General features: G+C 35.6%; 1 pseudogene; it reads left to right on the top strand.

Annotated features, from left to right (window-relative positions):
• The window catches only part of LOC114080218 (UDP-glucuronosyltransferase 2B31-like), a 61,875-nt pseudogene extending 49,635 nt beyond the window's left edge, over positions 1 to 12,240 (top strand).
• Positions 12,241 to 26,180: the final 13,940 nt, after the last annotated feature.

Raw genomic sequence — 26,180 nt, 5'->3', positions numbered from 1 at the left:
CTGGGCCAATCATATGACTTAAGAAATTTATAGATATCTTCACTATCTTCTATTTTATTGGAATATAGGGTTTCAAAATAATTTCTAATTATCTTCTGCATTTCTGTAATGTCTGTTGTGATATTGCCTTTTTCATCCCATATGTTAGTAATTTGAGTTCTCTCTCTTCTTCTCTTTGTTAGCATGGCTAAGGGTCTGTTGATCTTATTTATTTTTTCGAAGAACTAACTTTTAGTTTTGTCAATTTTTTCCATGGTTTCTTTTGTTTCAATTTCATTGATTTCCGTTCTGATTTTAATTTTTTCTTGCCTTCTGCTACATTTGCTGTTGTTTTGCTCTTTCTTTTCTAGGGTTTTGAGATAAAGTGTGAGCTCATTTATATGTTGGGTTTTCCTTTTTTTTTGAGGAATGAACTCCAGGCAATGAATTTCCCTCTTAAAACTGCCTTCATGTGTCCCATAGATTCTGATATGTTTTGTCTGTATTTTCATTTATCTCTAAGAATTTTTTGATTTCCTCCTTTATGTCTTCTTTAACCCATTGATCATTCAGTAACACAGTGTTCATTTTCCAGGTGATGCAGGATTTTTCCTTCCTTCTTTTATCATTGATTTCCAGTTTCATTTCATTATGACCAGATAACATGCATGGTATTATCTCCACACCTTTATATTTACTAAGAGTTGCCCTATGGCATAATATATGGTCTATCATTGAGAAGGATCCATGTGCTGCTGAGAAGAACGTATATCCACTTGATAATGGTTGATATATTCTATATATGTCAGTTAAGTCTAGGTTATTGATTGTTTTATTGAGTTCTATATTTTCTTTATTCACCTTTTTTTGGAGTATCTGTCCAATGGTGAGAGTGGTGTGTTGAAGTCACCCTTAATTATTGTGTTGTGGTCTATTTGATTCTTGAACTTGAGGAGAGTTTGTTTTATGAATGTTTCAGCACCATTATTTGGTGCATACATATTGTTAATTGTTATGTCTTGCTGGTGAATGGTTCCTTTTAACAGTATATAGTGTCCTTCTTTATCCCTTTTGATTAACTTAAGTTTGAAGTTGATTTTATTCTATATGAGTATGATCACTCCTGCTTGCTTCTGAGGACCCTATGAGTGGTATGATTTTTCCCAAGCTTTCACCTTCAGCCTGTGTACGTCTTTTCCTGTTAGATGAGTCTCTCCTGAAGGCAGCATATTGTTGGATCTGTTTTTTTTAATCCAAGTTTCTAGCCTATGTTGCTTGATTGGTGAGTTTAAGCCATTAACGTTTAGGGTTACTATTGATATATGGTTTGTACTTCCAGTCATGTTTATTTATTTATTTATTTATTTATTTTAATTTGGCTTGTTTTTCCTGTTTGGTTACCCCCCCTTTACTGAGTTACCTCCCACTGTTAGTTTTGGGTGCTGTTTTTCATTTCCTCTTTTTGTAGTGTTTTGCTCAAAATGCTTTGCAGTGCTGGTTTTCTGGCTGCGAATTCTTTTAACTTTCGTTTATCGTGAAATATTTCAATTTCATTGTCAAACCTGAAGCTTAATTTTACTGGATACTATATTCTTGGTTGGAATCCATTCTTTTTCAGTGTTTGAAATACGCTGTTCCAGGATCTTCTCGCTTTCAACATCTGTGATGACAAATCAGCTGTTAATCTAATTGGTTTACCCCTGAATGTAATCTGCCTCCTTTCTCTTGTAGTTTTTAGTATTCTCTCTTTGTTCTGTATGTTGGATATCTTCATAATAATGTTTCTTGGAGTTGGTCTATTACAGTTTTGTATGTTTGGGTTCCTATAGGCTTCCAGAATTTGGCAATCCATTCCATTTTTCATTTCTGGAAAGTTTTCTAAGATTATATCATTCAACAGGTTGCTCATTCCTTTGATTTGGACCTCTATACCTTCTTCTATCCCAATGACTCTTAAGTTTGTTTTTTTTTATGACATCCCATATCTCTTGGATATTTTGCTCATGGTTTCTTACCAGCCTTTCTGCGTTGACTATATTCTTTTCGAGTTGATAAACTTTGTCATCATTATCTAACTTTTATTTTATCTAGTCTATTTGTAATATTCTCATTTGAGTTTTTATTTGTTTTATGGTTTTCTGCATTTCTAGGATTACTGTTGGATTTTTTTTAAATCTCTATCTCCTGATAGAGTTGGTTTTTTGCTTCTTGAATCTGCTTATGTAATTCATTTTCAAAGTATTCTTTCATTGTTTGGATTTGCTGTCTAATGTCTTCTTTAAGATTCCATTCCATTTGAGTCAGGTATGCCTTGAGTTCTTTTTCTGTCCATTTTTCTGATGCCTCTAGGTTCTCCTGTAAATTTAAGTTGTCCTGCATTGTTTGTAATCCTTTTTTCCCTTGTTTTTTTTCATGGTGTTCACATTACTTTCCAACTCTGTTTAACTGCTGTGTTTCTGTTTTCTCCTATAAATTTGTTTTGGTTTTGTATATCTCTGTGGTCTCTCCTTTGTGGTGGGAGACTATGTCTAGAGATGTTGGGCTTTATTGTAATTTAAAGCTGATTCATTCAATTCATAAAAGGCTTACAGATTCTGTAGACATATAGTGATCTGTTGTTTGGTCTTAGGACTTTATGTTTAGGTTGGGTGCTATGATGGTATGAAGGTTAGTATGTCTAGGCTACTTTGGAAGATTGATCTACTGGAGGGGAATATTAACAGGTAAATGGATCAGCATATTTGGTAATAGCTAAGTACTTAGGAGCCCTATAGACAGCCTCAGAACATTCACCTATTTGCATTTAGAAAATTACACGTAATGAAAGTCGTAATGCTTGGGATGAAAGTTAGGGGGAAGGGGAAGGAAGGAGTCCTGCTAAAGCCGATTCCGCTAGGAAGGTATCCTGTCCCCTGAACTCTGGTGATGTCAGCAATCTGCTATGGTGGGCACCAGACTCCTTGCCACAGTGTCCGATGGGAGGGGTGGGTCTTGCCTGTCTCTGGTCTGTCCCAGACTTGGTTTTCGTTCTGGTCCACTGTTTCATGAAGGCTTGGTTAGCAACCTCTTCATAGGGTCTCTCCACTGCACCCGGTATCCTGCAGTGCTGAAACGCCTCCGCAGCAGTCGCTAGGGAGTGTCGGCTCGGAACTCTGCGCAGGGTGGCTGACATTCACCTGTCCAGGGCATGCTGTCACCTCAAATAATCCCAAATTCCCCAGCTAGGTCTCACTTCAGTGGAATATTCCTGGGAGTTTCTTAGCAGGTGGAATCTGAACATTCTGATGTGTCTCTCTGTCTGTGTGGCTGAAGAGGTACTGAAAGCACTGCCTCCCCGCCAGCCGCCATGTTGAGTCCTCCTCCAGTGATTCTTAAACTCCCAAGTATAGCAAGGTTTTAAGATGGAATTTACTATATTATTATTAAATTTAAATTATAGGGAATTTTAGAGAACAGAGCAAGGTAAGTAAAAATTCATCTGAATTGTACCTAACTTTCCATATACAGAAATAAAGGACCAAGAAATGACCATATTGCATCATACAATCCTCACCATCATATTATTGTGTACAACAGAATCTTGCACCAAAAACAGGTTAGTAATAAATGTTTTTTTTAGTAAAACCAGCACAATTTTTAAAAAGGCTTCACATAATGGCCCTTTAAAAAAAAATCCAAAAATACAAAAAACAAACCATAAGATCTGCAAAGAGTATTCAGTGAAATTTGGCTTTTTAAAAATTTCCAGATAATTTCCTTGAAATAAACACAAGTGATTTAGCAAAAGTATAAGCAAGTACAAACAAAGATGGAATAAGATCCTATAGCAAACTATAATACAAGAATATATATTAATAATTTATGACAGATGAGTAGAAACAGTTTTAAGGCAATATCATCTACATACAAGGTATCCTAAATATCCACCTCACTACACTTACATAAAAATTTTCATGACAATCTTATCAAGTTTAAAGGCAGTAAGGAAGAAAAATTTCAGGATCATTTCAGTAGTTCTAAGAATCACTGTGGATGGGGTTTTGCAAGAGAGGAAAGGCATTGTGCTTGTCTCTGAAAACAGCAATAACAGAAAGGATTTATAATCAATATGCATGGTGGAAACCAATGGAAAAAATATTAGTAAGAACAAACATTGGAGGTCAAGGAGATTCTTGTGAAAACAAAGTAACAATATTCTGCTTTTTAAATTTTTTATTTATTCTTTTTAGTTATATATGACAGTAGAATCTATTTTGATATATCATGCAGACATGGAGTATAATTTTCCATTCTTGTGGTTGAACACGGAGCACATAGGAAAGATATGTCTGATTCATTCTACTATTTTCCCATTTCCCTCCCCACACTATTTCCCCAAGATCACCCTGTCCAATCCAATAAACCCCACCTCTTCACCCCCCATCTGTAACCCCACCAACTGTGAGTTGCAACTGCATATCACAGAGAATATTTTGCCTTTGCTTTTGAGGGATTGGCTTATTTCACTTAGCATAATAGTCTCCAATTGCATCCATTTACCAGAAAATGACATAATTCCATTCTTCTTAATGACTGTGTAATATTCCATTGTGTATATGTACCACATTTTCTTGATCCATTCATCTGTTGAAGGACACATAGGTTGGTTTCATAATTAGGTATTGTGAATTGAGGTGTTATAAACATTGATGTGGCTTCATAAATATAGCATGCTGATTTTAGGTCCTCTGAGTATATGCTGAAAAGTGGAAAAACTAGGTCAAATGGTGGTTCTATTCCAAGTTTTTTGAGCTCCATACTGCTTTCCATATTGGTTGTACCAATTTGCAGTTCCACCAGCAATGTATGAATGTACTTTTCTCCCCCACATCCTTGCCAACATTTCTTATTACTTGCATTCTTGATAATTGTCATTCTGACTGGAGTGAGATGAAATCTCACTCTAGTTTTAATTTGCAACTATCTAATTGCTAGTGATGTTGAATATTTTTTCATATATTTGTTGATTGATCATATTTTTTTGAATGTACTTTCTGTTCAGTTCCTTTGCCAATTTATTGATTGGGTTAGTTGTGTTTTTAGTGTTCCATTTTTTGAGTTCTTTCTATGTCCTGAAGATCAATGCTGTATCTCAGGTACAAGTGGCAAAGATTTTTCCTCTTTCCATAGGCTCTCTGTTCATGTTTTTGTTTCCTTTGCAGTGAAGACACTTTTTAATTTGATATTATCCCATTTACTGATTCTTGATTTTATTTCTTATGTTTTAAGAGTCTCATAACAAGTTTCCACTGAACACAGAACACTGCTCAGATGACACGTGCAGAATGGTAAAAGGTAAGGAAGATGATTCCATATCCATAGTTACCAGAGAGAAAAGGTTAAGAATTCTTGTTAGACTGATTTTGCAGAATTCTAGCTAAAAGTGGACATTCCAAAAATTACCCAAGATTTAAACAGGATATAGAAGAGAAAAGTGATCTAAAGATTCTGACCAGACTTTTTCAAGGACAGAATGTATATCAATCCTCCTTTTAGTCAATGAGGGAAAAATCATTTATTTCTCTGAACAATCTAAATTGATTTACTCATCTCATCACTCTCTGTTGACTTCTCAACCAGCTCTGTCCTAGATTGAGACTGGTAGCATAGAATATTTGCTGAATGATGTTAACAGTGAGATATTTAATGAAAAATTTTCCATTAAAACAAAATAAAAAGTTTAATCATTGGTTGTTTGGTGTCTCATTTGTGAGGGAAGTCAATTGAGATCACTAGTCTTCAGTCCAAATCACCATTAATTGATGGAGTGAGGACGGGAATGGCCATCTGACAAATTTTCTGGTGTACAATTTGAGTTTTTGGTGATGGTTTAGATATCAATGTCACAGTCACAGTCACAGTTATTTCTAAGAGCAAAACATGAAAGCATTCAACTTAAGTAGATATCTTTAGAGAGCCCAATAAGTATATGCAAAGTCAGGATATAGTTCTCTATAGACAAAGTCAGGAGGCCTGGAGCAAATATGGACAGTTTTATTTGGTAGTTATACTCACATATGGAAAGTAATTAGAATTGAAAATTCATTGAGGGTGGACACATGAAACTGTTAAATTTACATGTTAAAGCAGCACAAAGTGATGTGCTATAACATTCCATTTTAGTAAAATGTACCTACAATCCTTAAGCTCATTTAAAATCAGTGATAATCTAAATAATGTTATTCTTGAAAAAAAGTTTCTCACTTCTTTGGATTTATAGGATTATTTGCATCAGTACATAAAGAATGGGAACTGACTACATAGGACTTTGTAAGTTTGCCTTGTTGAATCTTTTTTGCTAGGAATATAAGATGAAAATTCTAATCTCCTCTTAAGGCTGAGAAATCAAGTCAGTTGTCAGAGTTCACCTTTAATAGTTTCAGATTTGGGAAAATTTCTCTTCTGTTGCAGTCTCCAAAATATTTTTAGGTTCATGGACCTGGTGTGAAATACCTTGTGTATAAATGCAGACAGGAGAGAATCCTCATGGCTCTTTTGTCATAAAATAATTTCTTGGTTTATTAACAAGACCAAATACATTAAGTTAAACTCATGTCAAAATTGCATAAATGCTTACTTACATTTTTCAATTAGCGTTTCAGTGGTTAATTTTAGTTTAAATGGCTAGATATATAATTATCATATAGAAGGTAACAGTATGTATCATGTTTTCAAGTTGAGATGAAGATTTTCAAAAACTGGTTTGAGGAAGATATACTATGACATCAGCAAAACTAGATATCATCTCAAGATTCATCTTTTAAACCCTATGTAGCCAGTTAATACATACAGAACAAATTATAAGCTTGTAACATACTTAATACTGATTGTTAAGAAATGCAACTTTGTTTATTAAACCAATGTCAAACTGATCTTTTTTACCAAATATTTTATTCAAATCATGTGAATATGAAGTATGTTTGGATTTCTTTTTTTCCTCTTTATTTTTAGATGTTTGTTTAATTCTAATATCTACATATGCTGATTTAACTCTAAGTCAATGTGAATAGAAATTTCATGAATTTCATAAATTTCATAAGAAGGGCACTTTAGCTTAGGAAATATCACACATACAAAATACATACTATTATGTATTATGTATAAATAAATACACTGCATAAATAAATACACTGCATAAACATGAACAGACACCTTCACAGATCCTATGGCTTTCATTCTAAAATTTCAGCCAGGGATTAGAAAACATGCTTTACTCCCATAATGGTTAATTTGAATTGTCAATTTGATTGGATTAAGAGACACTGAGGATTAAGAGGCTAATGTGTGTATCAGGGTGTCTCTAGGAATGATTGGCATGTGGAATAGCCAATGGAAATGGAAACCCTTCCTAAGTATGGGCAGAACCATCTAATAGGATGATGGGTTGGATAGAATTAAAGTTAGAAGAACCAGGAAGCAGCAGCAAATGCAAGCTTGATTCTTCTTGAATGGGTTCTTGATTGCTCCTTCAATCATATGAAGATATCAGACTCTCACTTCTTCACTCTTCCAAAGCAATATCTGCCAGTGGTGCTCCAGAAGCCTTCAGTCCTGGACTAGGGTAACACCATTGATCTCTTTTGTTCTGGGGCTTCAGGTTTTTTTTGACTGTACAGCTATTCCAGTCTGCAAATTGTAATTCTGTACTATTCAGCTTCTGGTCATGTAAGCAAACCTAATATGTCCCCTTCTTATAATTATACTTCCTGCTGTTGATTTTGTTTCTCTAAAGAACCTGGACTAATAGAATCATCATATAATATTTCATCCAAACTGTGTTTTTGATAAAAATGTAACAAGATGAAATGACCTATTCAATATGCAGTAAGATTTTGAACTAATATTTGTGAAGAAGGCTTTTAATGTTTTATTTTCTGTTTGCGTAAAGTGTCTATCTTATGGAGGCTGAATGTTAGACTGAGGAGAGAGACATCTTTTGCCCGCTAGTGGATAACATATTTGTTTTATTTCTAATTAGCCTTTTTTCCCATTCAAACTCAAGTAGTTGCCTCTAGGGGATGCTGAGTCTCTTAAATGCTCTCAGATGAGTCAAAGGAATAATGACTAGAAGAACCTGGAAGCTGAAGAGGGAATTATAAAGGGTGTCCAGGGGCATAGAGTGAAAGAACTATTAGACCTCGAAAGGCAACATATCAAAGGGTGTGAAGGAGCTGAGAGGAACTATGAAGGCAGAAAAAGAGAAAGAGGAGGAAGTAGTGATGGAAAGGAAGAGGTTTTAGGGAAGCCAGTATTTGGTGATCATAGATTTTGAAGAGAAATTTGTATACATATGACAACAGTCTCAGTAGTGAAGTGTTAGATAAAAAGTAAGTATCCAATATGGACTTATAGATAGGCTGTTTTTCATATACATATATCTTCTATAACTTAAGTTCCTGGGACTTTGCTTACCTATGAATCTTAGGAAATAGTAGCACTGTATCTAAACCCAGATAAAATTTAAATATATTATACTGTAAAAATCCATTAAAAAGACAAAACATTCCATGTTTATTCAGTATCTAATGACCAACATTTAGAGAAACAGAAAGTAGAAATATGATAGTCAAGTCAGAACCTGGAGAAAAGAGAATTGTGTCCAATTTATATAATTTCTTGGTTTTGCAAAGTAGTAGTGTTCTGGAATTGTTGGCATTAGGATGTAAATATATGTAACATTACTGAACTATGTACCTCACAAAATTTAAAATTATATATTTATGTTATGTGTATTTGACTTTAATTTTCAAAAGAGCCACTATTCTAGTATATCCCGAGAATATTTATTTTTTTTCTTTCCTTATGTGTTTAAACCAGTTATTAGTCTTTGCTCTGCTCTTGGATTTGTGATGGTGCAAATTCTCTCCTTCATAGGAAATAGAAGACACTGTCCAGAGCTAGGAGAGATTGAGTTGTGGTGTTTTCACTGGGGTCAATGGTTGGAAACATGACCAAAGAAAAAGCCAATGTGATTGCATGAGACTTTGCCTAGATTCCACAAAGGTTAGATAAGATGACCTAATGGTACAGAACTATGGAAAGAGTCTATTGAACTGTCTATAGGGTCTGATAATAGAAATTTCCTTGCAAAAGTGAAATTCTTGTGATATCTTTAATTTGTCTCAGCATTCACTTTCACTACCAGGTAAACATGAATGCTGCTAAAACAATGCAGAATTTATTTGTGATTTTAAAAAAATGGCATTAACACTGTGCTAAGAAAGAAATATATTTAACAAGTTCAGTGTGAAATTGATATTGTATTGGTATGCCATATACACAGGAAATTCCCAAATTATGCCTTGCTATGTCCTTTTGTACCATGCAGGACACCTGAGGACAGTGTACATATGAATGAAGTTACATTTTAATAAGCACTAGCATAGTGATGACAAGTAAGTATTAAACAGAGAAATCACATCCCACATATTGTTATGGCTGTTTACCAGTGAAGAGTCCTTGCTTCCCAGAATGCTGAAGTATAACACCAGAGAAGCAGACTGAGGCAAGGTTAGAATCCATAGTAGAAGCTTTATTAAAGGACAGTAGACAAGACTTCTCCCTGGAGGAAGAAGAAGACCCAAGAGGTGGAATCAGTGTTAGGGGGAGGTCTTCCTTCTTTTATAGCTAAGGTCTTCTTTCAGCTTTCCCACATTCCTGTCACATTCCTGTCCATTGTTCTCAGTGATCTTGCAGTGATGGAATGTAGGTGGGAAGGACCAAAGGGTGGAGACAGGTGGGCTGAAAGAGTGATCTGGGCAGGAAGGGCTTTTGGATTAGCATCTCCATGGCTCTGGGCCTTGGGGACATTTTCAATTCCCCCAAGTGCTACCCTGGTTTCCTGGATTCCATTCTCAATAATGGCCTCCATTTTATTCATATATTTACCTAACTACACTAACTACCTATTCCCTTCATCTCCTAAATGATGAAAGAGATCTATTCCTGGTGTTGTCTATTTGCCATTCAAAGATGGAAAGGCTGGGTAACTACCAAACCAACTAGACTTGGAGAAAAAGAAGAATTATCCTGCCCTGGTGACTGGCCATGCTATTTTCTCAAGATTGAAGATCACTGAGTTAGGTTGGAGATAGAAAGCTGCCCTTACCATGGACTCTGTGGCTTAGAAAAAAATGTGATTCCACAGGGAAAAACAATATAATAATTTATTTTAAGAAAGGAAATCTGAGTAAACTTTCTCAAATATCACTCAAAAGGAAAAAAGTGAAATATTCAGTTAAAAATTTTACTACTGTAAAATTCAAATTTGTAAAGAATAACAAATGTGGGAGGTCATTAGAAATGTTTATGTAGCATATTGTCCTAAAATTATAATAACTATCTCTCTCTCTCTCTCTCTCTCTCTCTCTCTCTCTCTCTCCTCTCTCTCTCTCTCTCTCTCTCTCTCTCTCTCTCTATATATATATATATATATATATATATATATATATATATATATATATATATATATATATTTCACATTTATAAAACAATTAAACATAGCATACCAGACATTGCTAAATATAAATATTCTTACATAAAACACTCTCCTCTATTTAATTACTATTTCAGTTGTTCACATTATTATTCTTTATTATTTCTTTTTTTCATATCTCATTTCATTATCTGTCATATGAGTAGCATTCAGCTATAGAATTTCTTAATCTCTTCCAAACATTAATATGCTATATTTGAAATTGTCTCAAGGAATGAGAGGTCTGCTTTACCCTAACAGGTTTTATGTGGATTTAATGGCAAGAAACTAGATCTATTAGGACCCCATACTCAACTGTATAAGTGGATTCCTCAAGATGACCTTCTTGGTAAGAGTGAGAAAATGAATCATGAAAATATGAATAAAAGTCAATCTGAAACATAATAGTTAAGTGTATTTTTTAATCCCTAAGTTTTATGTATTTTTTTCTTGTCAAAGAAAAACAGATACTGAACAACTATTTGCATTTTATTATATATGGCATAATAAATTATCTCTATTTCAGTTGTAATTCTCTTTCATAGTTTTTTAGTAAATTCCTGCATTATCTCTGTCTCCAATTCCTCCAATTTTAGACTTATCCTTTGAACCACTGCAGGACTATTTGAAATGCCATAAAAATAAGATCCTGTTCCTTTACTAAATGTTCTCTGCATTTGCACATTCTTAATCATGAACTGTACTTCATTTCATGATGAAGTGTAGTCAGTCCTACCTCTGATTCCAGCACCACAACCACCTTGCTCCCTGCTGCCTTGGACAATGCATAGCAGACTCAAATTGTCATTATTCCTTTAATAGGACACATTCATATCCCTCAGTGCCAATGACTACACTTGGTATTATTACTATCAGAATGTGCTCTTTCTTTTTCTCCACATGGCAGCCTTTCTTCATCTTTCAAGTCTCAAGTCACACACTTCCATGTAGACTTCACTTGTCTCATCAATGGACTTAGGTGCTTCTTGCTCTGAGATTTAAAAGCAAGAGCAGAGGCTATGCTTTCTCCCCACAGAATGCTCATGTTTGCTACAAGTAAGTCTTGCTACAAGTAAGTCTTGCTACAAGTAAGTCTTCTAGAACTCTGGAAACCCATTCTTGAACACAGACCAACATGAATCATCTCAGAGAATGCAGAACAGACTTGTCAGGTGCAGGCACAGGAAGAGCCCATGACATGACTGGGGTACAGGTACCAGAGACAGACCACTTGGTCTTTCCCAGCTGTGTACAACTGCTATAGTTATTTAACTTCTCTGCACCTCATGTTCTTTATTTCTAAAGCCAAGTCACCATAGTATCAATCTTTTATGGTCATTGTGAAGTTCAAATAATAAATTGTTTAAATATTCTAAAAAAAAATAAAAATAAAAGCAATTTTAGTACATTTTTCATGGTTATAATACTCTGCTATCTAAAAAATAATTAATTTTCCATGGTTTATGTTCTCATCTTATTTCTGACTTAAAATTTATAGTTTGCTTTAATTTATTCTAATCCTAGGTCATCCCAAAACCAAAGCTTTTATAACTCATGGTGGAACTAATGGCATCTCTGAGGCGATCTATCATGGGGTCCTTATGGTTGGTATTCCATTGTTTGGGGATCAAACTGATAATATTTCTCATATGAAGATCAAAGCAGCAGCTGTTACATTGGATTTTCACACAATAACAAGTACTGATTTGTTTGAAGCATTAAATATAGTCATCAAAGACCCATCGTGATTTTACCAAATTTTTTCATTTAGGTGTATGTATAGATAGACTCCCTTGATAGTGAAGATATTTTTTTTCTTATTTTTAGTCCATTTTTCAATAATTAAAATAATTTAGACAATGTGATATGTGCTTTTGCTAAATCAGTTCTTTTAAATTTGAAAATCAAACTGATAACATTGACTGCATGACTAGTTATCATAAAATCCATGTGATGCTAAAAAACTTTCCTGTGTAGCTAAATGTAAACAATTTTTTTTTAGAAATACAACAAATACACAGAAAAGCTAAATGAATTTAAGGGAATTCTAAATAATATTTCAAAACTTCAATTTTTAAATTAATAATCTTTTATATATTGTATACACTATTATGAAGTGTGAAATGATTTGATAATATATGTAATAGCCAATCCAGTTAATTTTTATTTCTATCCTTTAAATAGTAATACTTTCTATTTCAATGAAACTTTAAACTCTTCTTTTCTATTTTTTGTAAGATATATATGAAGAGTTGTACCCTATAGTCACCTGACTGAGCACTTCCAGAACTTATTTCTTCTATCTAACTGCGATTTGGTACCTGTTGCCCATCATCACTAAATGCTGTCTGTTTTGTTGCCAGAAGTTTGCTAAAACAGGAATGAAGAAAAAAGGGGAGAAGTTTATTAGATCTGACCTGGGAGTCCTGAATATGGTCTTCTTCCAGTTTAATCCAACAATAAGTGGATTTAATACAAGATTCCATGTTGTCTGTGAGAAAGGAAATTTTCGAAACATAATTGAATATTAAAGTTTCTTTTCCACAGGTTTCATTCCTGAAAAAGGGGTATAAACATTTTAGGTTAAAGAAAAATCAAACATTGTTGAAGATTAAACTATATGAATCCATGTAGAATTTTAACATACTGATTTATTAATCCTACCCAAAAAAAAAAAAAAACTTGATTAGCTTAATTTTGATTATGCATTGAGACAAAATCAGTCATGGTACCAATATGATTTCTCAAATTCTCAGCCTGCTTTAACTCATTTTGGTGCATAATTTTGTACATTTAACTTTCTTAAAGAAAGCATTCAATAATTACAATTGTGTAAAAAGTCTACTCTTCCCTTTGGGCTTAAGAGACCAGTATTGCTGGTGTCTTTTATTATAATCCAGTCTCACCATCAATTCTCTCCTGAAGTATGCAGAAAGTCATTTCCCTTCTTCCACTGAAATCACTTCCCCAAAATTAAAAACATAATGATTCCTATCTGCTTTTCACAGTACAATTGAGCTATTAAAGAAAATATTTGGTTTCATTAGCTCATTATTATTTAATCTTAATTCTTCAAATAAAATGTCCTGGTTTCCCACTCTCATAATAATACTTTGAAAACAAATGCTAATTTTCAATTTTAGGTTTGATAATATGGAACAGAAACAGAAAGAAACTTGCTGAATTTGGCTCTCTCCTCAAATAGAACACAATGTTATCTATATTTGTTTCAGTTATGTAGTAAACTGTAATGAATTTTGTAGACCTTTTGCAATTGTGTTTACTGTCCTATAATTTGTAATTATGAAGAGCTTGTATAATTTTTCTCTTTCCTCAGTTGCTTATTGTCTCATCCCACCCATACACTAGAAGAGATCTAAATCATTTGGAATGACTTAAAGTAAAATCATCATATTTTTCCTTCAAAACTCAGCATGTTATCTATTATCAGTAACAGTGAAAGCAATACAAATTATATAAATTGTGTGGGAAATAGGTAAATCAAACTATAATTACTACAAAGCCTGTCCTTAAAGAAAACATCACAGAAATTTTTCATGCTCAACGTGGCCCAAAAAGCAGAAATAGTCTGCTTTTTGGCTGCTGCGATTAAAGACCCACCAGAACAATTGTAGAAGGTGAAAAGTTTATTTGAGGGTCTAGAGCTTCAGAAACTTTAGTCAATAGAAGGCCTGCTCATTTCCTTGGGTGTCCAGGTGAGACAGAACATCATGGTGGGAGAGTGTGGTGGAGAGAAGCAGCTCATATGATGATTAGAAAGCACAGAGAGAGACTCCACTTGCCAGATACAAAATATATCCCCCAAAGCCATGCTCCCAATGACCCACCTTCTCCAGCCACACCCTAAGTCCCTCCAATTACTACTCAATTTATCCTATCAGGTCATTAAGTCACTGATTGGTTTTGGGTTCCCATAATCCTATCATTTCCCTTCTGCACCACCTCACATTGTTCCACATGTGAGCTTTTCAAGGACACCTCAAATCCAAACTCTAACAGTTAATTAACAGTTTTTGTTATCCAAGCCTGACAAGAGACATTATCCAACTCAAGGTATCAATTCAAAATAAATATTATTTTTTTTCATATTTTTTCCACTTCTTTATTGGTGTATTATAGTCATACAAACTGATTGGATTTGGTGTGATATATTTGTACATGTGCACAAACACACAATGTAACAATATAATTTGGCCAATGCCACTCACCAGCATTTTCCCTCTCCCTCCCAACCTCCCAACCTTTGGTCCCATTCCTCTCCTAGTCTCCCACTGATTTTCATGATATTCACACTCATCTTTCCTTTTCCTCATATGAGAGACAGCATAAAACCCTTGGTCTTCTAAGATTGAAATATTTTGTTTACCGTAATTATCTCCAGTTCCATCCAGTTTCATGCAAATGACAAAATTTTATTTTTCTTTATGGCTGAATAAAACATTGTATGTAATGTTTTATTTTTTATATATATATTTGTTAGCCATTTGTATCTCTTCTTTTGAGAAGAATCTGTTTAATTTATTTGCTTATTGTCGCGACCCCTTGCCCGCAAGGAAGACGCAACTCCGGAATCTTCTCTCAGTAGTTTATATTTATTATTCTTTCTTCTTCTTCTCTTCTTCTCCCCTCCTCCGGATGCCCTCCCAGCCTTAATAAAGCATCCCAAGCCCCAATACAAAGCTGCCGCGTGGAGCTTTCTCACAGGGTGGTGAAAATCATGTGCCAACTCTCTCAGATAAGGAGTTGTTTGTCACATACCACAGCGGAGCCAGCGCCATCTCGTAATGGCGACCATAGTCTGCAGAAATGGCAGAAGCGGCTCACCACAGTTCCCCCTTTCTGTTTTATTAAAACAATACAGGCGAGAGTAGAGGTCCTATCCCACTGTGCAGAAGTGGCTGCATAGTATGGCTCAGTCCTAAGGAGGGCCCTTCCCCAGATCCGAGGCCATATCAGCCGACGCCTTTTTTCGTGGGGCGGGGCGTGGACGCGTCTAACCCGCATGCAATAGGACATGCTCTCCTTGAGGTCCACGTCAAGGATCACTCAAGTGCAGTGCCTTGCCTCGCATCCTGTATCGTGACGATGGTGAACGAAGGGGGATAGCTGAGGCTGAACTGTGGCTGTATTAATGACAAACAAGTTGACAGCACCCTGAAAGAAAGGCACGGACTTTAAAGCGATAGTAAAGCACTAGTGTGGAAACCCATCTGCGTGCAATGGCAGCAAGACCGGCAGAGTGCAAGGGCTTTCCAACACTAAGATAATAACAAGGAAAGTCATGTCGATCCCAGTGCAATGTTATAATAACTTGGGGTGCAACGACCATGACAAAGGTTTACTGTTTAAGATGCGCAAGCCAGACTTGAGGTGAGTTGCCATTTTCTAAAGCTGCAAGAGCTTGTATGATCATAGCCTTTTCTTGTGCATGGCGAGTTTTAAGGCGACAGAGAAACCACAAACAAAGTATAACACTGAAGCAGCACATTGTACCAAAAATGCCTACTCCCACCCACTTTTTGAAGAAGGAAAAAGCAGAAGATATCCAATCGGTGAATTGACCCAAAGTCACTGGTTCAACACGGGTACTATTCAAAACAGCAATCTGAGTTAGTTGAGACTGGATCAAGTTTTCTGCTGCCAAGGACCAGGTTCCGGATAGATATTCCCCGATGATGCGGGAGGCATTTCTGGAATCATAAAATCTGACAGAGGTTATACATAAATGTGCACGTTGGTCAACACAACCCAAAAGCACCAAGTCAGCCAATTCTTCTACCTGAGCTTGGAGTAAATCTATCCTTTGGTTGGCAGCTAAAATCCCTGACAAAATATGTTGATTAATTGAATTTTGGGATTCAAGTATGGTGGAAGTTTGTTGAACAACTTGATTAATAGTGGCAGCAGTTTGTACTTGACTGGCCATGGCTACTCCAGCTGTAACTGCTGCAGCAGCAGACACTGCCACAGCTGTCACTATAGCTGCCGTAATTCCAAAATCTCTACGGGCTCTAATCAATTCAACAATAGGAAAGGATTCTGGATCTGCAGTAACTGGGATCGGGACAAAGGTTGGAATTTTCATAATCACTGCCGTAGTCCAGGAGCCATTCCAACACTCAGACAAGTAGCAAGTAACATTAGAACAATTAAGCATCCCCTGTGATGTATCATTAGCCAAAAGAAACAGAAACGGAGATTGGAGACAGACTGCTGCGGAGGGTAAAGTAGCATTAGATAAAAAGCATATCCTTATCCCAGGCAGGGTGTCCTGCTGCATGATTTTGTGCAGCCTGCTCTACCGCGCCCTCTAGCATAAATGCTCTCCAGTCCAAGTATTTGCCTGGGGAGACACAAGCGCGCACCAGACTAGCCCAATCTGAGGGAGTCATGCAAAATCTAGTAAGTCCCTCCACTTGAGTGAGAGTGAAAGCGGCATCTATGCCATAAGTGCGGACGGATTCTGCCAAGGTTTTAACTATCTTAAAGTCTAAAGGCTCATGATATCTTCCCCTGTTATTGTCCTGAAATACAGGGTATGCAAGTCCCATATCTGTATTAACTGTCCTCCAAACTTGCGCATGAAAAGATCTCCCGGAACCTTGGCTCCCCCCCCCCACATACGGAGGTGGGGCAACAGGCACCATATCTTCTTCTAGATATTCTACCTCCTCCTCCTCAGAGTTTCCCTTCCCCTTCTTACAGTAGGCCTGCGTGCCCTGTGTCTCCTTTTTCTTCTTTTTCACTTTTATCTTATGTAGTTGTTGCAACAATATATCAAGGTCCTCAGAACACTCTGAGCCGCTTGTGTCCTCAGATGTTTTGAATTCGGTCAAGTCTGGATAGAGCCTTCTCCTATTTTTATCTTCAGGCTCTTTTGTCTTCTCACTACTGTTACTTTTGATACTCTCTGTCACTTCACTATGTGATCCTTCAGATTTTTCCTCATGTAGTTGTTCAAGAACAGCCTGACCCTCACTCACAGCTTCTTGGCATTTACCATCTGTAAGGCAACTACGGACCATTTTCCAAAGGGGTATCACCCCACCCTCTAATATGCCCTGCTCAGATGCAAAGTCAAGATCTTTGCCTAATTTATCCCAACTAGGTACAGTAAGGCTGCCCGAAAATGCAAACCACGGTGCAGCGATATCTATCTTCTGTAAAAATCTCTGTAAAGTACTATGTTTCACTTCCAGGCCCTTGGAACGTAACAGGCCATCTAGGGCCAGGAGAAGCGGACTTGAAGATGCGGCACCCATGACACAACAACAAAAGAAGCACAAAAAACAAAAGCGAAAGTACACAGTGCAGCTGCAATAAAATGTAATGCTCTCTCTTTCTTTACAGAGGAGCTGCCCTGCTTTGGTCGCGGATCCCATTTACCTGGGACTAACCCCGCTTTGGTCGCGGATCCCACTTACCTGGGACTAACCCCGCTTTGGTCGCGGATCCCACTTACCTGGGACTAACCGGTGCACCACCCCTGACTGCTGAAAGTTCTGGTTCCCGGGTCTCGGCACCACTTGTCGCGACCCCTTGCCCGCAAGGAAGACGCAACTCCAGAATCTTCTCTCAGTAGTTTATATTTATTATTCTTTCTTCTTCTTCTCTTCTTCTCCCCTCCTCCGGATGCCCTCCCAGCCTTAATAAAGCATCCCAAGCCCCAATACAAAGCTGCCGCGTGGAGCTTTCTCACAGGGTGGTGAAAATCATGTGCCAACTCTCTCAGATAAGGAGTTGTTTGTCACATACCACAGCGGAGCCAGCGCCATCTCGTAATGGCTACCATAGTCTGCAGAAACGGCAGAAGCGGCTCACCACAGCTTATTTAATAATTTGGCTTGTTTTTTAGTATAAGGTTTTTTAATTCTTTATATACTCTAGATATTAATACTTTTTGAGAAGATAGCTAGCAAAGATTTTCTTCTATTCCATATATATATATATATATATATATATATATATATATATATACACATATATGTGTGTATATATATATACATATATTTGTATATATATAAAATCATATATTTTCTATTCCATATTATACATAATATAATAATATATCTTCTAATATATATATATATATATATATATATATATATATATATATATATATATATAAAATCATATATTCTTTATCCATTCATCCATTGGCAGACACCAAAGCTGCTTCCATATTTTTGGATATTTTGAATTTTGCTGCTATAAACATGAGAATGCAGTTATCTTTGTAATAAGATGACTTTAAATCTTTGTAATAAGATGACTTTAATTCTTCATGGTAAATACTGAGAAGTGGTATAGCTGGGTTATTTGATGTTTCCATTCCTAGAATTTTGAGGAACGTCCATACTCATATCCATCTTGGTTGTACTAGTTGACAATACCACCAATGGTGTAAGATTTTTCATTTTTCTCCACATTATCTTCTGCATTTATTATTCTTTTTATTCTTGGTGACTACCATTCTGACTAGTATGAGATGAAATCTCACTGTAATTTTGATTTTCACTTCCATGAATGTTAAAGATGTGAAATTTTTTTCCATATTTTTGTTGGCCATTTGTATGTCTTTTTTGAGAAGTATCTGTTTAATTCATTTGATTATTTAATAATTTGGTTGGTTGCTTGGTATAAAGTTTTTTTTTTTAATTCTTTATATAACCTAGATATTAATCCTCTTTCAGAATATATCCAGCAAAGATTTTCTCCTATTCCACAAGTTCTTTCTTTACAATTCTAATTTTTTCCTTTGTGTGCAAAAGCTATTTAATTTGATGCCTTTCAATTTTTGTTTTACTCTTGGCATTATTTCCTGACCTTTAGGTGTTCTGTTGAGAAAGTCATTGCCTGTGCCAATATGCAGGATTGTTGACCCTTTCTTTTCTTCTAGGAGTTGCATGCTTCTTGTGTAATTCCTATGTGTTTGATCTACTTTGGGTGGATTTTTTTTGGTAGGGTGAGAGATAGGGGTCTAGTTTTATTCTTCTACATGTGGATAACCAGTTTTCCCAGAACCATTTCCTAAAATCAATCTTTCTTCAATGTATATTTTTGGCACCTTTGTTAATTTCAGGTGACTGTAGATATGTGGGATTTTCTCTGTATCTTCTATTCCATATCAATGGTGTATGTGTCTATTTTACACTAGTACCATGCAGTTTTTGTTGCTATAGTTCTATAGTATAATTTGAAGTACAATTAGGAGGAAGTACCTCAATACAATTAAAGCCATGTAAGTGAGACTCACAGGTAATATGATATTGAATAGGGAAAAATTGTAATATTTTCTTTAAGTTTGGGATCCAAAGAAGGATGTTCACTTTTATAATTCTTATTCAATATAATATTGAAGGTCCAATCCAGAAAATTAACCAAAGAAAGAAAGAAAGTTCATCAGATTTGGAAAGGAAGAAGTCAAACTGTGTTTTGATTCCACATCATTTTATGTACAGAAAACCCTACTTCCTTCACCAGAGAGTTTTTGAATGAAAAATTACAGGTGCAGCATTCTTGATAATGATACTGGATACAAGATCAATTAACAAAAATGACTAGTCCATCTAAACAGCAATAAGAAAGTACCTGAAAAATCAAGACTCAATCCAACATACAATAGTTATAAAAACATAGTAAGCTAGGAATAAATTAACATGAAAGGCAAAATAATTATAAATTTTGAAACACTGATGAAATAATTTGAATAACACACACAAACAAACAAATCAAAAGAGAGCAAGAGCCATGAAAGACACAAGGAGAGAGTACTTCTGAACAAAAACAACACAGTATACTTAGAGACAAAGTATTATAATATCTCTCACTGTGTTGTTTTGTTATAAAACTGAACAGAAAAGGATTAGCATAAAATCTGAATACATGGACCAATGTAACAAAATAAACTAAAAAATCAATCCTCCAATTTAAACTCAACTGAATTTGAATTAGGACTGTAGGGATTCTATGTTTTGGATTGGGTTCTTGATAGCTTCATGACTATGGCATGGTTGGTGACTAGGAAGTTTCTGTGCAAAGACACAGAATGCCTGGATGCTGGGAAAACTTGTTTCAGCCTTGACCTTGATCTCAGGAATACAGCTCCTGGGAATAAAGGAACTCTCTTGTTAAAAAACTGCAATGTTTCACTGAGCCTAACCATGTCCACATAACAGTAACTATACAATGAACTTTCTTGAAAACTATACAAAGCTCCTAACATTGAACATTGCAACTAAGCATGTAACTGAGGAATAAACTGCATTATGTTGTTAAGTGTATAACCTGCCTAATAATACAATGAACTATATGTACTTATGCAGCCTATGATCTAAAGTAACCTATTGATATAAGTAAAGATGGCAGCTCAGATGAGCAACTTTTGCTTTTGTCTCTGCACTTTTTGTCTCCATTTATTTTATTTTTTACAGGGGACCAAGAAAATATGTTAAAGAATGAAGAGTTTCTTCAATAAAGAGTGATAGGAAGATTGAATTTCCCTATGTTGAAGAGTAAAACTCTACCTCTTCCATTCTCCAAATAGTTAATCAATTCAAAAATACAATAAAAATATAAATGTAAGCACCCCAAGAATAAAACTCCTGGAAGAAAAGTTTCATAACTTTGGTTTGGGCAAATGGTTATTGACTCTAAGCCAAAACTGAAAGAGAAAATTGAAAATTGGATCAGCAAATGAAAGAATCTGGAGAGTTAAGAGGAAAATGTATGGAATGAGAGAAAATATTTGCAACCATTTATCCAAAATATATACATATATGTGTGTGTGTGTGTGTGTGTGTATACATATATATATGTATATATATACACACATATATATACATATATGTGTGTATATATATACATATATATGTGTGTATAATATATATATTTACATATATTTATACCATATTGAGAGAAGGAAATCTATAATTGTCTACAAGTAGATATTCAGTTTTACCAGTTTCCCAATTTTTGAATCTGCCTTTGCTCCAACGTATATTTTTGGAACCTTTGCCAGGAATCTGTTGATTTAGATGTGCAAGTTTATTTCTGCATTTTCAATTATATTCCATTGACTACAGTCTGTTTTATACCAGTATTATGCTATTTTGTTAATATGGCTCTCTAGTACATTTTTGATAAATTCAGCTTTGGCTCTTTTTCTCAGGATTTCTTTGGCCATACAGTCTTTCATATGCCTTATTTTCTTCTGTGAAGAATATCATTGGCATGTTGATGGAGATTTCATTGAATCTTTGGGTGTCTTTTGGTTAGATGGCCATTTTACTGGTTCTCCCAGTTAAGGAACATGAGCAGTCTTTCCAATCTCTGCCAACTTCTTCGATTTCTCTCTTTCTTTGTTTTACAACTTTATTTCAGAGGCCTTTCACAGATTTTGTTAGGTTAATTCCCAGATTTATTTTATTTTGAATTTCTTGTGAATATGACTGCTCTGATTTCTGGCTCAATGAGTTCAACACAGGTGTATTTAAAATCTACTAGTTTTGTATGTTCATTTTATATCCACATACACTTTTAAGTTTCTTATGTCTAAGAGTCTTATTGAAATGAGAAGTGTCTTCTAAGTATAGAATCAAACCATGTTAAGGAGAAATAATTGCACTTGTACCTTTCCTATTTGTATACCCTCTCCTATTCCCAATAGCCTGAGTGACATGCCTCAATATTAAAGTACTATTCTGAATAAGAATGGTGACAGTGGACAGCCATGGTGTGTTCCTAATTTATAGAAAATACTTTCAGTTTTTCCTGTTTAAGTATCTTGCTGGCTATGGATTAAACACACCTAGCTTGTATTATGTTGAGATATAAGCATTCTATACCAACTTCCTACATGATTGTTTTAGGAAGAGATATCAAACTATGAAGGTTTTTTTTGTATGAAGATGATCATTTGATTTTTGTCCTTGGTTGTACTCATGTGCTGTGTTACTTTTTTTGACTTGCATTTACTGAAGCATTCTTTTATTCCTTGATATGAAATGAAGCCAACTTAATCATGATATATGATATTTTACTGTGTTATTAGAGAATTGGATCGGTAAGCATTTTATTGAGGATCTTACATCTATATTCAGGGAAGATTTTGGTTTATAATTTTCTCTGTATCATTATCAATTTTGATAGCAGGAAACTACAGAACTTTCAGAATGAGTTTGGAAGGATTCCTTCCCTATTTATTATGTAGAATGACCTTTTCAAATCTGGAAAAATTAGTAACCAATCTGTATATTTTTAGGGATTTCTTTGTTGGCAAATATTGTGGCTACTTTAGTCTCACTGCTCACTGTTGACTGCACAGGATTTGTAAGGCTTTGTCTCAAGAATGCTTGGTCATACGTGTGTCAGTATGTCCATTTATTTTACAATTTATAATTGATTGGGATATAGTTTTTCAAATTATTTCCTAATGATCATCTGATTTTCAGTGGTTTGGAGTACAATATCCACCCTTTTGCATCTGATTTTACTCATGTGGCTCTTTCTCTTTCTTTGATCTCTTTATCAAATAATTCAGGTCTCATCTTTTTGATTCATTTTTTCCACTTGTATAGTGTTTGACTTGTCTTCATAGTTCTAAGATCTTAAAATGCATCTAATTAGGTTTTTTTTTTTCAGAACTAATTTTTTTAACCTAGGCTTTCATAGCTCATATAGAATAGTTTTTGCTCTTTTTTTCACATTTTCTGTTACATTGTGTTTCTCTTTGCATTTAAATTGATATATTGTTTTAAATACAGCCTTGATTCCTTAATGATCCACAGTTGTACAATACTGTGTTGTGCAATCTCCATGCATTTTCTCTGTCTCTCTATCTTTTTTTTTTTTTTTCCATTTTATCTTGCTCTTGATTTTTACTTTAATTCCATTAAGGTCTGATAAATTAGAAAAAAGTTTCAAATTATTGAACAATTCATTCAATAATTTGCATTCTTTATGACCTAAATTCAACCAGTTTAGGGAAACATTTGACTATATGTTACAAAGAATGTGTATTCTACAGCTAGTGGATGAAACACTCTATATCTATTGGTGAAGTTCAATTGGTGTGAATTAATTCTGAAGATTTTTATTTGCTTATTTGTGGGGTTATTGAAGAAAGAGAGGCTATGAAGGTTCCCACTACCCTTATATTGGAGCCTATTTCTCCCTTTATGTCCTTCTAAGTTGCTATAGTGCTGAATGTCCAGGGTGTAATGTTGAGCCCCCCTTAATCTCCAGTACTTGAGGCTGGGTCATGAACTAGAGGCTTTTTATCTCCCCTGTTCCATAAGTGGAATTACCTGTCAGTGTTACAGCAGGACTAGGATATGACTGGAATAAATTTTTCTTGATATGGCTGTGTGCAATTTCACAGCAAGGTCTAAATCCAATGCCCTCATTTTGCTGGGAATGAACCCAAGCTCCAGCCAGAAAGAAGAAAACAAACCAGAGTAACAATCACAAAACAAAAAACAAACAACAAAAAAAAACAGATTTATAAATACATTATTAATGCAGTGAGAATGAAAACATGTCACAATGCAAATAAGGGAAAGGGCAGAAATATTGTAGAAAAAGCTAAATTTAATTTTTTTAAAAAAAGTAGATAAAAAGACTGATAAATGAAAGAGTAAATATATGTCTGCTGTGGAGTTTGGTTCATTTCCAGAATGAATACCCAGAACTACCATTAGTCCTGATGAATTTCAGCAGGCTGTGTGCTAGGCAGACACTCAAGCAATGTAACTGGGGCTATTGCAAATTACCAAACTGTGGCATAGACCTGCATTGTGGGCAAAGCTAGGAGACCACTGAATTCTTCACTCAAGGATAAAACATCGCTGGGAACCTAATGATATGCCAATACTGGTCAGAGTCCATTAGGACCTGGTCCTCTCATATGAGTTTTTCATTGCTTAACAGGTAGAGGGGGACACCAACCATAGTGCTTTACACAGATCATGTTCCCCATTCATTAAATTCTCAGGACATTTGTAAAAGATCCTCCCCTTTACCAATACTGTCTCTTGCAACTGCCTCCCATTCTGTCATACAGCAGGTGTCCCCAGGGACCCAGTATTAGTAATGCTTCTTGTTTTCTGATCCAAGGAGTAGTTAGTACAGAACAATTGTGCCCTTTTAAAGATGGCTCCTGGTTATAACAGCCTAAGAGATGATAAGATCTATATTAAATACTTCTCCATAGCTAGTTTTTATGCAAAAAAAAAAGCATTTTCAAATCTAACTCTTGCATTGGATATAAAATTTTAAGAACTCCAGGTTTTCTCTGCAATTAGGATTACTAGTTTGTGGCTATTATCTGTTTGCCTTCTCTCTCCCAGATTAACTGGTGATTGCATGTCAGTTTTCCCTGCCCCTTCCTGGGAGCTGAAATTGTGGTTCCTGATTGTTTTATACTTTTTCTCAAATGCCTGCAGCTCCTAAATGGTTGCTGTTTTCCCATCACCACTTCCTAGATTCCTGCTTATCTCCTCAGTATAGTCTCACCTTTGTTTATGTGAGTTTCTTAACTGATTGTCTTTCCAAGTATATTACATTTTATGAGGGCATCTGTGACATTATAAAAACTAAGTATTTTGTTTATAGTCTGGAAAACACTGGCAATGTAACTCATATCCTTAAAGATTAGCATTCCAAAATAGAAGTTATGACTTTCCTGGCCTCCTCAGGGGAAAAACTTCTTATCTTGTGTACCTCTTGGTCTAAAATTACTGGTTTCTATCATCATCATGATATTCATAGATATGTTTCAGATGCGACTACATTTCTTTTGTATAAATCTCATTCCGGTACTCATGTCTTCTTGTTTCTGTCATAGAAGCACGCACCTCCCAGATGATTTTACAACCTACTCTTTCTTTTCTTTTTCTTCCTTCCTCATCCTTCTCCTCCTCCTCCTCCTCCTCCTCATTTTTTGGGTACCAGGGATTGAACTCAAGGGCACTCAACCACTGAGCCACATCCCTAGCCCTATTTTGTATTTTATTAGAGACAGGGTCTCACTGAGTTGCTTAGCGCCTTGCTAAATTGCTGAGACTGGTTTTGAACTCAAAAACCTCCTGCCTCTGCCTCTCTGAATCACTGGGATTACAGACATGCACCACCACCCCAGGCTAACAACTTGTTCTTTCTAAATTAGACTTTTACAGAAACCCAGCAACCTCCCTGAATCATTCCTAAAAGGGAAACCTGAACTGCTTGCCCCATGTTGCCTCTGAAAAGCCCGAAGCAGCCAGGGCAGTCATTGTCAATTTCCTGTTAAACCAGTAAGTGTTTCATTAATCAGACTGGGGGGAATGAAACAAAGACAATGGGCAGATAGTGTAGATAATGTATGATTAGGTCAGGCAGATGAGGTTTAATTCAAAAGTAAACATAATGATGATATCTCCAGAACACTTCCCTCTCTTTGCAACCTGTTCTCAAGAATACCTGGTCTCAGAGGAATTGTTCCTCCCAGCAAGGAATAGTTAATGAATATCCCTGCCTCCGGTCATTTCCACCTTTTGGTCAATATATGGGAAAGTTAAGAGGAAATGGGGCATGGGAAGACAGGAAACCTAAAATCTATAAATGGGCAGAACACCCCCACTCCATCTGGCACCAGTTCTGACGGACACCCCCCCCCGCAGGATCTCTC

The sequence above is a fragment of the Marmota flaviventris genome, chromosome 7, assembly GCF_047511675.1.
Source record: "Marmota flaviventris isolate mMarFla1 chromosome 7, mMarFla1.hap1, whole genome shotgun sequence".
NCBI lineage: Eukaryota > Metazoa > Chordata > Mammalia > Rodentia > Sciuridae > Marmota > Marmota flaviventris.
The sequence above is the reverse complement of the archived record's forward strand: the minus strand, read 5'-3'. Positions and strand labels throughout refer to the sequence as shown.